Here is a 15,672-nt window from a genome sequence, read left to right as displayed (position 1 = left end):
TGCTCTGTTGCCCAGGCTGGAGTGCAGTGCTGCAATCTCAGCTCACTGCACCTCTGCTTCCTGGGTTCAAGTGATTCTCATGCCTAAGCCTCCAGAGTATCTGGAATTACAGGCATGCACCACCATACCCAGCTAATTTACTTTTTATTTTTAGTAGAGAGGGGGTTTCACTATGTTACCCAGGCTGGTCTCAAACTCCTGACCTCAAGGGTTCTGCCCGCCTCAGCCTCCCAAAGTGCTGAGATTACAGGCATGGGCCATCGCACCTGACCTACATTAATCTCTATCATCATACCATTTGGTTTTCAGATTGTCCAAAATATTTGTAACTTCCTTCCACATTAAATTTATTCTGTCAGTCACCTAGATCTACTAGCCTGGACTCTGGTTTATATTTGTTTTTTGTTTTTTTTTTTTTTTTTTTTGATCGAATAATATGCTCAGAAATATTTTTATATTTCTAAATTTGGCCTAAAGATTTTGTACAGATAGATGTCTATTGTCTACATAAACTTTTTTTATGAGGCACCTTGTTGAGCCCATAGGTTGATCTGAAGACCATTGTATCTGTATATCTTTATTATTTATTTATGTAATTTCTATTCCATCTATCTAGAGGTAGGGCATGTAATTTTTCTCCATAATTGACAGAGCGTGCCAAAGATGACATATGGTATTAGAGGAAAGCCTTAATTATGGGTGAGCACAAACCACAACCCTCTAAAACACAAGATAAAATAAATACATACAATAGGGCCAAGTTATTAAAAATGTTACAAAGTGGAGTCTGTAAATATTTTAAGCCAAGTCATCTGGTAGCATTAAGGCAAGAAACAGAAAATGAAATTTTATTTAATTTGGAAAAGCATGCCTGGGGGAAATAATGTATAATTCAGATGTATCTGAAAAAGAGCAAAGCCAGGATGATATTGATGCTGAAAGAGGATTTCGAAGAGTGGAGACAACAGATTTGGTGTTCGCATCGTCATCAGATGGTAACAATATTTTACGGGCATAAATTAGACAGCAAACTGATTAGAGAACAGCACATTTGGTATTAGCAGTTGACAGTAAAAAGAAAAGACAAAGTAGTGTAGACTGGATTGCAAGAGACTGACAAATATGACAATGACGAGATTTTCTAGTTCTTTAACTTTTTTGTCGCTTTTTGCACTGGAGACATTTTAATAAATGGAACGATGACTATATAGGACAGAGAAAATGATTCAAGTCCTAAAATTTGAGAAGGAACTCAAAGAAACTATCCAGTTAACCCCCTCGTTGTACCGATGAAGTGAGGGTTAGACAGAATAAATTATTCACCCCAGGTCATTTAGCCAACCAAGGTCCTCTGTTTCCCCTCAGAATTTGGTTTATGTATAAATTTATAATTCTATAAATGTTGACTGAGGGAAATCTTATAACTAACTGTTAAGTATTTGATTATCATAAATGGTATAAAAGAATACAACATTTCTGCATAGATAAAAGGAAGAATGTAATCATAGAAAATATCTTATTACAAGTGTTAGGTGCCTTGCCTTGTTCTTTGTGTTCTTGGTGCCTGCCTTGTGTCTGGCACAGAGAAGGCATTAAATAAGTAGGATAGTCACTAAATGTATCATTGGCTGATGACTAGGTGGTTGGATGAAAGGGAGGGAGGAAGGAGGGGAGGAAGGAAGGGAAGGTAGGGGAATGAGGACTTACAAATGGGAAATGTAAATCTGTTCCTTAATTTCCCGAGGAAGAATTAACTATGCCAGTTCTGGGTCATGCTATCTCAGACTGAACACAGAAACAAACACATATTTTAATCTTGATCAGCAAGGACTTCATATCCGGCAATATAATAAAGCTAGTCTCATTTCATGATCATATCTCAAAGACCTGAGATTGCCGAGTGAGCTATTTAGCAGTGTAAATAACATGAGTAGTAACTATTTACCTAAAATTACAAAGACCTCACTATCCATGATTAAGTGGAGGGATACCAAATTAGTGAAGAATCTGAATTATAGGACACAGTTTTATTGCTTTTAGATACATATAGGAAATGGGAGTAGGCTAATATTATCTAAGAGATCATTTGAGAAAATAATTTTCATTAACTGATAAGAATTTATAATGATCATCTCAACTATTAGTAAAAGAATGCCTCCTACAAACTTAAGGCTATTTTGAAATGCTTCTCTGGTATAAAAACATTATCGGGGTACCTCTTTTATGCTACGAATCACATATGCAAACCTTTTTCTTCACACCACCCAGCCTGTCTGAATTTTCACAAATGCAGAATTAGTAGAATTAGTCTGAATTGATGAAGCTTTCCCAGACACTGCTGTTGTTGGAAACAACAGGCATCCTGTTGAATAGTTAACTAGAGATTTTGAACATGTGTTACTTAGAAAAAGTTTCAATTGAGCATGAGTTCCTCCAGCAAAATATGTCTGTCTCACTGATAGTGTAATAATCTAGTACATTTTTTAAATTAATGAACAGAAAATTAGAGGAAGGTCTGCCATTTCTTTTTCTCTTTCCTCCCTCTTTATGTATAGCTGAGTTCAGTCACCATCAGCACTAAATTCCATTCAGAGTTCACAGCCATCACGATAGCTAGTGCAGTTTTAGGTTAAGCATATTTTATCCATAAATTGCTATATTTGGTTCTCGAGTTATTATTGCAGTTCCTTGGGGTACATTTAAATCCACCTTATTGTAATAGATTATGGAATATAGTGGCTAATGTGTCTAATGTAAAATAAATGACTATAATGATTTATGATGCGACACTTCAGTTTTATTGAACATAAGGATCATTGTACTAAAATGGATGGTGTATTGCTGGTTTAGCATAAAATACTGAATAACATATTCAAGAAAATGAATGGCTTGGCCAGTTCATAATATTCTACCCCTTCAGCTGAGAGGTCTTTAATAAGCAAGAGTGTCATTACACTTGGAAATGTATGTGTAGGTAATCCATTATCTAGAACAATGACAGGGATCTGCTCAAGTCCTTATTAAAGAAGGAAATCTTTAGGAGAAAATGTAGACTTCTTTGGTCTTCCTGAAAGAATGATTTTCACCCAGCCACATAGCCACTATAATAGTGCTTAGCAGAATTGTAAGTGGCCTCCACATTTAAAAATTATCACCCTGAAACTCTCTCATGACCTGCAAGACAGAAGGGAATTTCAGAAAGGTTTTGATTTTTTCAGCATTGTCATCGGACAATATCCTTAATGTCCTTTTCTCTGTGTCAATTAACAAACCTTTTATTTTAACTCTTGTAGTGCCCAGCATAGATAGTAACTCATGCTCTGTCTTTCCCCGGGACTCCATGTTTATGTTTGATCACTGAATAATTAGATTTAAGAAGACCTAATTTAGCCATTAATTCTTATTAACTATAATATTAAAGATGATTTTCAATAATATATTGGACCAATTTGTTTGTGTTCTCAGACCTGGGGAGATGAAAGAAAATTCTTATATGGCAAATGATGTGTTTAGATTAATGGTGAAGTTTTATCCTCTGAAAAGTGGGGGAACATGAGGAATAAGGGAAGTGACATGCATGTTTTCTCACCCTCTTATCCTGGTGATCCTGAGATTCTGCCATCAAACCCTCAGGTCCTCCTGGGATACAGTTTAATGGCATAGACAATGCCCACATAATAACTAAATCCTTGTGGGAGTATCTTAATAGCATCCATTTCATTCCCTGGAAAGATAACTAGTTTCCCTTCTGTGGAATGGCCATGTTGAGACAGGGTGAGGGAGTTTGAGTATTTTGAATCTGACAGCTGCATTATAGGTAAGACTGTCGTCAATTCCGTTACCCATTTCCCTTCTCAACACATTCTTAGTTTATGTCTGTTCTCCATCCCTTGGCCCAGACAATCTCATCTGACCAACCAAAATTAAAGAGCTGTCAGGTACCATAAAAACCCACGAATGAGGGTCTTTTCCTCACTGGCCTAAGAATTCCATTCAACATGGTTACATGCATGCATGGCAGTTTTGATTTTTTTCTCCTGAATAACAGAGCTCACCACTGCCTGAGAAGACACAGGTCGTGATGAGAAAGTGATCTGATGATGAAGTAAACCCTGTATTTGTAGAGTTAAGGAGTTTTACCATCCAGAAAAGAGAGATGTTCACAGTGGATTCTGTACTGTGTGAGTTGTAGACGGACATTTATTGATTCAGGATATACTCTCAGATCACTTCTTTTTATTCTTTTGAAAAAGTGATCTAGCCTAGAACTATTCATTAGAAAAGTAACTAGCACTATCTCAATGTCACAGTTTAATTTGTGTGGTCAAAAGTTTGCCATAAATCAGTCTGTTTCTGGAACAGTGGGGATGTTTTCTCTATAATAAGGATCATCTTTTTTTTTTTTTTTTTTTTTTTTTTTTTTTTGCTAATGGATGTTTTGCCTTTGGATCTCTTGATGCATCAATCTAGACCAAGGCAAGCGCTGCTAAGGAACTTCTGACCCCAGAAGTCACCCCAACCTCTACAACATCCCCACACCCACTTCCTAATCTTCACGATTCCTCTCCACAGCAAATTCTGTGCAGTCATTGAATATTGCCGGAATGTTTTCAGAAAGAACATTAGGGCATTTTCTTTTTTTCCTTATATTCTCCTTATCTTTCCTCAAAATATTATAATAAATTAAAATGACTCGTAAGGTCTTATCACCATTCCATAAGATATTACTTTCTCTGCAGTAGTACTCTCACACCAGCTTCAGTTTGAAACTATGGCTGATCATCCTTGGAACTGATCCATGGTATTTGCAGAAAAGGAGCTTTCCAGGACCAGGACATACAACTGAAAGTTTGGCCAATGAGAAGCCTGTCTGCTCTGACGCCATTATTAGTTCACCAGTCCCTGACCCAGGATTTCCAACATTTTTCCCTTCTGCCATTTCCTTGCATTTTACTTTGTTCCTCATGTCAGATATTTAATTTATTGCTTCTAAATGCTAAATCTCACTTCTAGCACCAAAGTGATATTTAGAATCTAGACTTATATTTATGTGAATTCATAGGTAGAATTGTTGATGTTAACATACCTCTCAAAAAAGTGCTAAAGGAGCTTTTTGTGAAACCTGAGATTTACTTTTTTGTTTGTTTTTGACCAGAGATATGATTTGGCTTCTTTCCCAGTGAACTCAACTCCTGCTTCCTTCAGTCTTGTAGCATATAGTCAAATCCCAGGTAAAGCCTCAATGTTAATCAGTTAATCCCTTAAAAATACTTTGATTTATGGCACAGAGGATAGAACCTGGGAAATTTTGAGGTATCCACCCAACATTGATATTTAAACATGCTCATTCTTTATATCCTTCAAATTATAGGCCTGTAAGTCCATCAAAGGAACTTTGGGTTTCCCTGTGGGAGCACTGTTTTTCCAAGTGGTATAACCCCAGTGTGGAAATCTGTGTTTAACAAGCAGATCTTTTTCAGTATGAGGCATAGTAAGTTTAGGATAAGCTTAGAAAGCATCAGGGTTGTCGAGTACAATTATTCCTGAGTTAAACAGGACAAATGACCCATTACAAGTTATGTGTGATGCATTCAGACTTCAGGAACTTGACCAGAATGTCTGAAGTGTACAGGGAAAAACCATGATCATTTACTTGGATGGAGTGGTTAGGTACTGCTTCCGCCAAGCCAGAGGTAACTGAATATTGGTGTAATACACTGTCTTTTTTTGTTGACCAAAAAAGTTAAAATATCTGCAGGAAAATTTAACAGAGATCAAAATAAAAATTTTAAATTGTGCTGTCCGATTGGGCACAGTGGCTCACACCTGTAATCCCAGTACTTTCGGAGGGCGAGGTGGGCCAATAACCTGAGGTTAGGTGTTCAAGACCAACCTCGCCAACATGGCAAAACCCCATCTCTACTAAAAATACAAAAATTAGGCAGGAGTGGTGGTGGGTGCCTGTAATCCCAGCTACTCGGGAGGCTGAGGCAGGAGAATCACTTGAATCCAGGAGGCAAAGGTTGCAGTAAGCCGAGATCGTGCCACTGCACCCCAGCCTGGGTGACAGAGTGAGACTCCATCTCAAAAAATAAATTTAAAAAAAAAATGCGCTGTCAGCCATTTAAGTCTTGAATCAATGCAAAGAGACCTTGCTCTTTGGTAGAAAGCTCAGTGTTGTGAAGTTGTAACTTCTCCCCAGAAGAAGCTGTGAATTCAATGGGATGTTCTCTAAAATTAAAAAAAAAAAGAAGATTATTTGGGGAATTTGTCGAGGCAGGCAGTAAAAGGAAGGATGCTAATTGATGTGATGATTCTTTTTTTTTTTTTTTGTCATTTAAAAAAATTTATTATTATTATTTATTTTTTGAGACAGGGTTTCACCGTTGCCCAGGATGGAGTACAGTGGTGCCATCACAGGTCACTGCCACCTTGACCTCCTGGACTCAAGTGATCCTCTAACCTACACTAATTCTGTAGGTTGCCTGTTCACTCTGATGGTAGTTTCTTTTGCTGTGCAGAAGCTCTTTAGTTTAATGAGATCCCATTTGTCAATTTTGGCTTTTGCTGCCGTTGCTTTTGGTGTTTTAGACATGAAGTCCTTGCCCATGCCTATGTCCTGAATGGTACTACCTAGATTTTCTTCTAGGGTTTTTGTGGTATTAGGTCTAACATTTAAGTCTCTAATCCATCTTGAATTAATCTTCGTATAAGGGGTAAGGAAAGGATCCAGTTTCAGCTTTCTACTTATGGTGACCCAATTTTCCCAGCACCATTTATTAAATAGGGAATCCTTTCCCCATTTCTTGTTTCTCTCAGGTTTGTCAAAGATCAGATGGCTGTAGATGTGTGGCATTATTTCTGAGGACTCTGTTCTGTTCCATTGGTCTATATCTCTGTTTTGGTACCAGTACCATGCTGTTTTGGTGACTGTAGCCTTGTAGTATAGTTTGAAGTCAGGTAGCGTGACGCCTCCAGCTTTGTCCTTTTGACTTAGGATTGTCTTGGCAATGCGGGCTCTTTTTTGGTTCCATATGAACTTTAAAGCAGTTTTTTCCAATTCTGTGAAGACACTCATTGGTAGCTTGATGGGGATGGCATTGAATCTATAAATAACCTTGGGCAGTATGGCCATTTTCACGATATTGATTCTTCCTATCCATGAGCATGGTATGTTCTTCCATTTGTTTGTGTCCTCTTTGATTTCACTGAGCAGTGGTTTGTAGTTCTCCTTGAAGAGGTCCTTTACATCCCTTGTAAGCTGGATTCCTAGGTATTTTTTTCTCTTTGAAGCAATTGTGAATGGAAGTTCATTTCTGATTTGGCTCTCTGCTTGTCTGTTACTGGTGTATAAGAATGCCTGTGATTTTTGCACATTAATTTTGTATCCTGAGACTTTGCTGAAGTTGCTTATCAGCTTAAGGAGATTCTGGGCTGAGACGATGGGGTTTTCTAAATATACAATCATGTCATCTGCAAACAGGGACAATTTGACTTCTTCTTTTCCTAGCTGGATACCCTTGATTTCTTTCTCTTGCCTGATTGCCCTAGCCAGAACTTCCAACACTATGTTGAATAGGAGTGGTGAGAGAGGGCAACCCTGTCTTGTGCCAGTTTTCAAAGGGAATTTTTCCAGTTTTTGCCCATTCAGAATGATATTAGCTGTGGGTTTGTCATAAATAGCTCTTATTATTTTGAGGTATGTTCCATCAATACCGAATTTATTGAGTGTTTTTAGCATGAAGGGCTGTTGAATTTTGTCAAAAGCCTTTTCTGCATCTATTGAGATAATCATGTGGTTCTTGTCTTTGGTTCTGTTTATATGCTGGATTACGTTTATTGATTTGTGAATGTTGAACCAGCCTTGCATCCCAGGGATGAAGCCCACTTGATCATGGTGGATAAGCTTTTTGATGTGCTGCTGAATCCGGTTTGCCAGTATTTTATTGAGAATTTTTGCATCGATGTTCATCAGGGATATTGGTCTAAAATTCTCTTTTTTTGTTGTGTCTCTGCCAGGCTTTGGTATCAGGATGATGTTGGCCTCATAAAATGAGTTAGGGAGGATTCCCTCTTTTTCGATTGATTGGAATAGTTTCAGAAGGAATGGTACCAGCTCCTCCTTGTACCTCTGGTAGAATTCAGCTGTGAATCCATCTGGTCCTGGACTTTTTTTGGTGGGTAGGCTATTAATTGTTGCCTCAATTTCAGAGCCTGCTATTGTTCTATTCAGGGATTCAACTTCTTCCTGGTTTAGCCTTGGGAGAGTGTAAGTGTCCAGGAAATTATCCATTTCTTCTAGATTTTCTAGTTGATTTGCGTAGAGGCGTTTATAGTATTCTCTGATGGTAGTTTGTATTTCTGTGGGGTCAGTGGTGATATCCCCTTTATCATTTTTTATTGTGTCTATTTGATTCCTCTCTCTTTTCTTCTTTATTAGTCTTGCTAGCTGTCTGTCAATTTTGTTGATCTTTTCAAAAAACCAACTCCTGGATTCATTGATTTTTTGGAGGGTTTTTTTGTGTCTCTATCTCCTTCAGTTCTGCTCTGATCTTAGTTATTTCTTGCCTTCTGCTAGCTTTTGAATGTGTTTGCTCTTGCCTCTCTAGTTCTTTTAATTGTGATGTTAGAGTGTCAATTTTAGATCTTTCCTGCTTTCTCTTGTGGGCATTTAGTGCTATAAATTTCCGTCTACACACTGCTTTAAATGTGTCCCAGAGATTCTGGTATGTTGTATCTTTGTTCTCATTGGTTTCAAAGAACACCTTTATTTCTGCTTTCATTTCGTTATGTACCCAGTAGTCATTCAGGAGCAGGTTGTTCAGTTTCCATGTAGTTGAGCGGTTTTGATTGAGTTTCTTAGTCCTGAGTTCTAGTTTGATTGTACTGTGGTCTGAGAGACAGTTTGTTATAATTTCTGTTCTTTTACATTTGCTGAGGAGTGCTTTACTTCCAATTATGTGGTCAATTTTGGAATAAGTGCGATGTGGTGCTGAGAAGAATGTATATTCTGTTGATTTGGGGTGGAGAGTTCTATAGATGTCTATTAGGTCTGCTTGGTGGAGAGATGAGTTCAATTCCTGGATATCCTTGTTAACTTTCTGTCTCGTTGATCTGTCTGATGTTGACAGTGGCGTGTTGAAGTCTCCCATTATTATTGTATGGGAGTCTAAGTCTCTTTGTAAGTCTCTAAGGACTTGCTTTAGGAATCTGGGTGCTCCTGTATTGGGTGCATATATATTTAGGAGAGTTAGCTCTTCCTGTTGAATTGATCCCTTTACCGTTATGTAATGGCCTTCTTTGTCTCTTTTGATCTTTAATGGTTTAAAGTCTGTTTTATCAGAGACTAGGATTGCAACCCCTGCTTTTTTTTGTTCTCCATTTGCTTAGTAGATCTTCCTCCATCCCTTTATTTTGAGCCTATGTATGTCTCTGCATGTGAGATGGGTCTCCTGAATACAGCAGACTGATGGGTCTTGACTCTTTATCCAGTTTGCCAGTCTGTGTCTTTTAATTGGAGCATTTAGTCCATTTACATTTAAGGTTAATATTGTTATGTGTGAACTTGATCCTGTCATTATGATATTAACTGGTTATTTTGCTCGTTAGTTGATGCAGTTTCTTCCTAGCCTCGATGGTCTTTACATTTTGGCATGTTTTTGCAATGGCTGGTACCGGTTGTTCCTTTCCATGTTTAAGGCTTCCTTCAGGGTCTCTTGTAAGGCAGGCCTGGTGGTGACAAAATCTCTAAGCATTTGCTTATCTGTAAAGGATTTTATTTCTCCTTCACCTATGAAACTTAGTTTGGCTGGATATGAAATTCTGGGTGATGTGATGATTCTTAAGTTCATCTGAAAATATTAAACGAAAATAGTTGAAGGAAAAAGTTTGTAGAAAAAAAGAGACAGAAGGAAAGACCACCTTTCCATGAAATAAAATGCATTATAAGCAATAGCAATCAAAACAGTGAGTTACTGGAGTAGCAAGATGAATAGTGCAGCACTGGGTCTGGAGGTATTCCCAAATACATATGGAAATTCAGTATAAGAGGTGGGTATTGAAATGAGTGATGGAAACATATACTATTTAAAAAATGTTGTGGGGGAAAGCAAGCTTCCTACCTCATTGCTTCCAACAAAATAAACCTCGGATATGCCATAGAGGGATAAATGATTGGGATGAAGAAAAAGTTGACACTGCAAAGTTCTAAAAGAAATATGGGTCTATTTTATACTTAGGGAGACAGGACCTTTTTAGGAGTGACATGAAATGCAAGAGCTAGAAAGTGAAATATTGATTTGACCACAAAACAAAAGTACTCACCAAAAGTCAAAAGACAAACAACAAGCTAACATAAGATATTTGCAGTACATACTACTATTTCAAAGATCTGATTTTCTTACTGGCCAAGTACATTCATTTACACATCAGTATACACATTGGCACGTGTATATAAATACATATATGCCATTTTAATTTCTCCAACTAGATCCCTAATACTTTTGTGCTCTGGAAGGGTACAAACAAAAATTTTTACTATGACTTTGGGATAATCTTTGAATTAATATAATTTTTAAATCATTTTTATAATGGCATAAGCATGTATTGTATAAACATAAAGTAAAATCTGTTGATGCTGTGTTTAACTTGTAATGGCCCATAATTCAATGGTTCTTAGTCTTTTCGAAGACAAAGACTCCTTTAAGCATCAGAAGCTGTGGCCCCAATCCTCTGAGAAGTGCACATAAGTGCAGATACCCAAAATGCAATGTGAGTTGGAAATCCCTGCTCTAAATAGTTCTAAAGAGAGTCGGTCAGTGTTCTATTGCTGTATAACAAACCAACCCCAAACTTAGTTGCTTAAAACAAAAACCATTCTATTGGTTATGATTCTGTGGGTCAAATACTTAGGCAAGACTCAGCAGGTCCAGTTTGTCCGGGCTTCATATGGGGTTGTCTGCACGTAACTGGGGTCAGAGGATCCAAAAGGGCCTCACCTACATGTTTGGGGTCCTGGTCCCATCTGTTGGCAGGGGTGCTTCAGTGCTCCTCCATTGACCTCTCTCCAACAGAATACCCTGGGCTCAAGGCAAAAACATGGAGGCTCAAGGCAAAAACAGAAGCCATGTGGGCCCAGCCAACACACAGCATCACTTTCACCACATTCTGTTAGTCAAAGCAAACCACAGGGTCAGCCAAGATTAAGGGGAAATAGACCCAAGGTAGGAGGAATGGCACAGCCACATTACAAAAGGACATGTGGGATAAGAGCGATTGCTGTGGTCATTATTAAAGAACAACCTACCACAATAGAGTTGTCTGAAAATGTGCCACTTTTAGCAACAGATCCATTTGTCCATTTGTGCCCTAACATTCATACGCAACAAAACATAGTAATCTAAGAGTGGCTGTACACTATAATAGTAGTCTACTCAATTTAAATTCCCAAGGATTTTCTTTAAACTTATTCAAAATCTTCCAAAATGAAAATTATGAATGTATACCTGGAATGGGAAAGTGGATGCCATAACTTTGGCTTGTATATTTCATCCATTTTGATATGAAACATTTTCCATAACTTAGCTCTAGTTTAGGAACTCTTCAGAAAACCCACACTGTCCTAGATAATGAAGGGCCACACATTTTTATGGTGGACCTCTATGCCCACACCAAGATGAAGAGCTGGAGAAAAACATAAACCACAAACCTAAAATGGATGAATACAGGGAAAAGATTTAGAAATTAAACTAAATTGATGATTTCAAAACCCAAGAAGACTTCCAGTTTAGTGTGTTCAGCTTAACTACAAGCTTATCTCCCTTCTTAAACAACATTCACATTCTAGTACCTTAACATTAAATGACAATAGGCAATCAAGGATCACCAAGCACATGAAGAAAGCCTCTGCTCAACTAGAAAGCAAAAGTAAACAAACAAAAGATGATGCTTAAGGAAGCAGAGCTAAGGAAGGAAATGGAAGAAAATCATGAAAATCATTGATTTCTAGTCTCAGATAAATTAGAAGATACTGTGTACTATTAAAGAGCAGGTTCAGGGCTGGACGCAGTGGCTCACGCCTGTAATCCCAGCACTTTGGGAGGCCGAGGCAGGCAGATCACGAGGTCAGGAGATAGAGAACATCCTAGCGAACACGGTGAAACCCCGTCTTTACTAAAAATACAAAAAAATTAGCCGGGCGTGGTGGCAGGTGCCTGTAGTCCCAGCTACTCGGGAGGCTGAGACAGGAGAAGGGCATGAACCCGGGAAGCGGAGCTTGCAATGGGCCGCTATTGCACCACTGCACTCTAGCCTGGGCAACAGAGTAAGACTCCATCTCAAAAAATAAAATATTAAAAAAAAAAAAGAGCAGGTCCAGTCAGATCTCCTCCTCTCTGGCTCCCTTTGCCATCTCTTTTTGACTTCTGGAAATGTAACTTCCTGTGTGTCTGTCTGATGGCATCATCAAGGTATCCAATGGCATGAAGGTGCACAAGTTGTTGACACCAGAGGAGGTAAAGAAGCTCAGGAAGGTGGTACTCTTCTGCCTGAGTGAGGACAAGAACTCATCCTCAAGGAGGGGAAGCAGATGTTGATGGGTGATGTCAGCCAGACTGTCAATGGTCTCTCCACCACCTCTGTCAAGATGCTGCCGAAGACTGCCACAATGCCCTCTATGATGCAAACTGTGAGACCAAGGAAAGCAAGAAGGAGGACCTGGTGTTCCGCTTCTGGGCCTGAGTCTGCACCCCTTAAGAGCAAAATGATCTGTGCCAACTCCAAGGGCACTATCAAGAAAAAGCTAACGGGGATCAAGCATGAATTACAAGTAAATTACTACGCGAAAGTCAAGAACGACTGCACCCTGGCAGAGAAGCTGGGAGGCAGTGCCATCATCTCCCTGGAGGGAAAGCTTTTGTGAGCCCCCTTCCTGGAACATCTGGAAGCCCCAGACCTGCCCACAGGGGTTGCAGGCTGCTGTGTTCCTAACAGACAGGAAGGGACTGGAGAATCTCAGCAGGGGGAGAGTAATCCTTTCACCCCAGTTGCCAAACAGCTCCCCACCAAGCCCTGCTTTTTCCTCTCCCTTCCATCCCTGACAGTTCTGGCCTTCCCAAATTACTTTTGATCTTCTGATTGCTCTTGAGTTGAAGTGTTAACAGAAAGGAGTCCTGATCCACACCTCAAGAGAGGGTTCTTAGATCTCATGCAAGAAAGAATTTAGGGCAAGTCCACAGAGTAAAGTGAAATTAAGTTTATTAGAGAAATAAACAAACAAAAGAATGGCTACGCCACAGGCAGAGCAGTGCCATGGGCTGCTGGACAAAGGATACTTAGTTATTTCTTGATTATATGCTAAGCAAGGGGTGGCTTGTTTATGAGTTTTCTGGGAAAGAGGCAGGCAATTCCCAGAACTGAGGATCCCTTCCCCTTTTAAACCATATAGGGTAACTTCCTGATGTTGCCATGGCATTTATAAACCGTCAGGGTGCTGGTGGGAGTGTCTCTTAGCATGCTAATATATTATAACTAGTGTATGATGCGCAGTGAAGACAACCAGAGGTCATTTTCACGGCCATCTCGGTTTCGTGGGTTTCCGCTGGCTTCTTTGCCACAACCTGTTTTATCAGCAAGATCTTCGTGGCCTGTACCTTGTGCTGAGCTCCTATCTCATCCTGTGACTTAGAAGGCCTAACCTCCTGGGAATGTAGCCTAGGAGCTCTCAGCCTTATTTTACCCAGTCCTTGTTTTGGATGGAGTCATTCTGGCTCAAACTCTCTGACAGGAACAGACCACGTATCCCGCAGGCACTTCAGTTTGGGGGGAGGGTATTTTTTTAATAACACCCCAACTCCTCACCTATTCTTTATCCTTCCTCTGCTGCCAACTTCTAACTGCAGTGCTTACTCATGCTTGTCTGTGAGTTGTGTGTATAAATGGAAAATTGTGGAGATGAGCCCTCCCCATGCTACTGGTTCTTCTCCCTTTTTTCCTGGTCACGGCCACTCATGGAAGCAGGACAAGTAGGGGACCTTCAGTTTAGGGGTGGTGGGGGGAAGCAGAAAACAAAGCGGTGGGACGAGGGGAAGAAAGAAATTTTGGAAATAAAGATAAAATTACCCAAGTGAAACAAGTTGTTAAATGCAAATTTTCTTACGTACTCAGTTTTAGCTAAGTCCAAGACCAACAGATTCCAAATCACCTGTTGAGACCGTGCGAGAGAAAGTGAGGCTGACTTTACATCCCATTTCATCACCTACCTGAAGCACATATGAAGGAAGATAAGGAGATTTATTGAGGAAGGATGGTCATGAGAATTTCTTCAAGAGAGTTACCAGTGTGTTCTTTGCTGCTTATCTCCCCCTGGGAAAGTAAAGGGATTGCCCCCTCTACCCCAGAAGTGAAGTGAGTTGACTTTTAGAGAAATACTGAAAGATATTGCCGTATATCTCCCTAAAATTCTGAGGGGCAGTGTGATTGATATCCAACTGGACCTGTTAAAGTCAAAAGTGGGAGTGAGGCTGTCTGGAGTTGCCCCTAACTGTAGAACAAAGAGAAAGGGCTGCAGTGAAGGCTTGCTGCATCTCACTGATAGTTGGACAAAGGTTTATACTTCCTGAAGGTTCCATGTGGAAAGGAACAGAAATTGAGTCATCCTGAAAAGGACCCCCGGAAAGACAAGATGTCTCCAGTTGTCTATTAAGACAATTGTCTAATTTAGACTATTTTTAATACCTGAAAATCACCCAAGTTCCTTTCATGGGTAGAGAAAAAAATTCAAAATAATATGGTTGACAGGCTATGGTATTAAAAAATACATTAAATAACTTCTTTTCATGATTTACACCTTAAAAGTCCAACTGTTTTTCAGCAAACTAGTTACCTTTGTAGTTTCATCATTCTTTAGCATCTCCCTAGTGGATCTGTTGGCACCTTTTGTTGTCAGTCCCTGGAATCTCTCCTGAAACATTGAGACAATCAGAAAAGTCACAACCAACATCCTTTGATAGAAAGGAAAATATTTAATAGGTAGGCTGGATGACAACATCAAGACACTCTCACAAAGTGTAGGATAAAAAGACATAGGGATTATAAAATTAGGAGGGAGCAGGCAAGAGAGATTTAGATCAGCCCCGAAGGTTTAACATTTGGCTATTAAGAATTAAGGGAGAAATAAGAGAAAATGAATGGGAGGAAAGTTTTTTTTTTAAAGGGCATTTCCTGTGAACTGAAGAATATAAAGTTTCAGACTAGAAAGGCAAAATGTCTAGGTACAGTTATTGGAAAAAATTTTTAAAAGATTCACATCAAGCAGCACTACTACAATATTTCAAAATAACAGATCCAAAAAAGGAGAGGGAAAGTTATAATCATAGCAATTGGAATCAGAAAAACATCAGACTTTTTAATAGCTACATTAGAAGAGAGAAAAACAAAAAAGCAATATTTTTATAATTCTGACAGAAAATGACTAGCGACCTAGAATTTGATACCTGCCAAAACTTTTAAGTTTGAGCATGGAATAGAGACATCTTTAGATATGTAAGGTCTCAGAATGTTTCTCTCCACTATACTCTTTACTAATCTGATCCTTGAGGTTTGGCTTTAACCAGATTAGGCAGTTAACTCTGAAACAGAAAGGATTCATGAAACTAAGTGTCCAACACAAATCAG

At 39.1% G+C, this 15,672-nt stretch overlaps 1 protein-coding gene and 1 pseudogene across 1 annotated transcript in view; both read left to right on the top strand.

Moving 5' to 3' along the window:
- The window catches only part of RARB (retinoic acid receptor beta), a 424,940-nt gene that overhangs the window by 135,915 nt on the left and 273,353 nt on the right, over positions 1-15,672 (top strand). The window lies entirely within an intron of this gene.
- LOC104658083 lies at positions 884-12,919 on the top strand (annotated as a pseudogene).

The sequence above is a fragment of the Rhinopithecus roxellana genome, chromosome 1 (genome assembly GCF_007565055.1).
Source record: "Rhinopithecus roxellana isolate Shanxi Qingling chromosome 1, ASM756505v1, whole genome shotgun sequence".
In the NCBI taxonomy this organism is placed as follows: domain Eukaryota; kingdom Metazoa; phylum Chordata; class Mammalia; order Primates; family Cercopithecidae; genus Rhinopithecus; species Rhinopithecus roxellana.
This window is presented reverse-complemented; position numbering and strand designations above follow the sequence as displayed.